Source organism: Selaginella moellendorffii, unplaced genomic scaffold (assembly GCF_000143415.4).
Source record: "Selaginella moellendorffii unplaced genomic scaffold, v1.0 SELMOscaffold_101, whole genome shotgun sequence".
Taxonomy (NCBI): Eukaryota; Viridiplantae; Streptophyta; class Lycopodiopsida; order Selaginellales; family Selaginellaceae; genus Selaginella; species Selaginella moellendorffii.
Window position 1 is genome coordinate 368888 of NW_003314362.1, and position 2333 is coordinate 371220.

General features: G+C 52.6%; 1 long non-coding RNA gene across 1 annotated transcript; it reads right to left on the reverse strand.

Annotated features, from left to right (window-relative positions):
• Window positions 1-376: 376 nt before the first annotated feature.
• Window positions 377-2333, reverse strand: LOC9629003. Its single transcript, XR_002990855.1, has 2 exons — window positions 1265-2333; window positions 377-1210 (listed from the first exon to the last, which is right to left on the reverse strand). It is a non-coding gene; the product is annotated as an uncharacterized LOC9629003 (long non-coding RNA).

Here is a 2333-nt window from a genome sequence, read left to right on the forward strand (position 1 = left end):
CAGAGGGATTCCATCCGTGGTCTCGAATGCGTCCAGAGCACGAGGGATTCTTCGCCAGGTGACGCCCAAGATCCAAGCGTTCCAGGAAACTACATTCTCGCCTCAACCAGGCAGCCAGACATGCCCATCAAGCTGCAAGGAACGTAGAGATCACTGTGCTGCTTGGCTCTCTGCGAGGCTTGCGCTCCTTGATTCCCTCCACTCGGGCACAATGGAGCTTGTTCCTGGAAGCCATTCTAGTCTTGCTCGCTTGCCTGAGCCCAGCAGCGCCTTCCATGGTTAGCACGCTTATGGAACAATATCCTTGTGGAGCGGATCAACGCTGCCTTTGTGCCCGTGCTCGCAGTGCACAAAGGGCTCGAGTTTTAGTTCCATCTCGATAAACAATAAGTTTGTTTTCCAGGTGATTAGATTTAAACAATAGGCAGCGCAAAACTTTTGAGAAGAGAAAGCTGTTCTCTCTCCCAAGTCTTAGAATTTTCTCTCCCGGATCGACGACGCTGTCGAGAGAATCTGGAGCACAGCAGCGATTCTCGCAGTTTGAAACGAAAAAGTCGTGAAACTCGTCACGATATCTCAATAGCTTCTTGTTCTTGCTCAAGTTCCTCGAAAAACTCTTCGAGCGCTCTCTCGTCTCCTGCCCGAGTAGCAAGGCCGATGGCACGGGTCCATAGCCACCAGGCAGCGTACGTGTTGGCCAGAAGCATGCACGACTGCGTCTTCTTGTCTGGAGCGAAATGGTTGATGTAGTTTGTCACCCGCAGTGCTCGAGCGATGTCGCTGTGCGTTTTGCAGGCACTCGGCTCGAACGGCATGTTGCAAATCATATCCTCGGCGATTTCCAAACGCCCCGCTCTTCCCAGAACGTCGAGGAAGCAACCATAGCACTCGTTTGCAAAGCTAACTCCATAGTCCCCTATTATACAAAGAAAGCCAAACCAGTCAGTCAGCCCCACACCATCGCCACCGCGTCCTGCTCGCTCAGATCCATTGACAAGCTTAGCTCCCTAGCACTGAGCTTGAGCTTGCAAACTTCCTGCTCCAGCTTGTGTATCTCGTCCCTGTGAGCCCGCAAGTCCGCCTCGGACTTCCTCTGTATCCTTTCCACTCTTTGCTTGGCCGCCGCTTCGGCTTTCTCCCTGGCTAGTTTCTCGGCCTCCAAACGCAAGAGTGCCTCGTCTTTGGCCTTCTTGTCTTGCCTGCTCCTACCCTGTGTAGTGTTCATGGAAGTTAACACATGAATGCGAGGGAAGTATATGCGTACCTCGGCTTGGTGCTGGGACTCTTGTATTTCTGATGTATATGGTCAATCCACCTGTCGCGCAAACAGGTTTGCCGCTCTTTTCTCTCTTTACACTGCCTTTGTGTCCTTTCACTGCTCTTTTGATCCCTTTGACAGAGTGCCAACTCCGACATCCAGGTGACGGCGTCCTTGAATTGGACCCCCTGGAAGAGCGGCAGACGCCTTGGGAGCCTTCCACAAGATGGAAGATTGAGATGTTTTCTCGTGGAACATTGCGACGGCGGCATTTGCCCGATGCGAGAAGCGGTGGCACTCATGCTTCTTCATTCAACGCCTCAGATCCACGCGGTATTCGTCGCCGCTGGCCTAAGATAATGAGCTCGCATTTGCCCCACTGGTCTCCCACGAGGTTCTGCCAGCCAGCTCCTGCAAGCTTTCGCCCAGGATCTTGGGAAGCTGAAAGCTGAGGCACACAAGCAAGTACCGCAGAATCTCCATCGCCACAGTGCTGCTCAACGTCTACGGCAAGCTCACGCCACGATCAGCAGCCGCACTTTCCATACATTTCCATGACGAGATTAGCGAGGCCGCTGGAGACGATTTCCTCCCAGAGATCTGTGCTCACCGACCGCATCCTTGACAAGGCGTCCGCTCCTCATTCCTGCAAATCGGAAGGATAACTTACACACAAGCAATCGAGATTTATTCTTTCCTTTGCGTGATCTTATGCGTGAAAGACTTTCCCTTCGAAACTCCTGTGCAATGGAGCAAGCACCAAAGGTGTGTTAGAGGGAAACCAAAATCAACGTTTTCTGGTGATCTTCTCATTCCAGGTATCTCGCAGAGCAGCTCTTCCAAGGGCCCGTCTTTGTATGCGACTATCAAAACGCGTTTCATAGCGATGATGGCCAGATGGCGGCATGCTAGTGCGCGAGGCGGGAAAAGGCTCCCTCCCACAAGCTCGCCGACCTGGAAGAAAAACACGACTTTCAAGAGCTCTGGCTTTGATTCTCCTGGGGAGCCAGATGCAAAGGTATGGGGATTTGAGAGTTTCGTAAGACCTCTGGGCCACTGAAATGGTGTGCTTGAT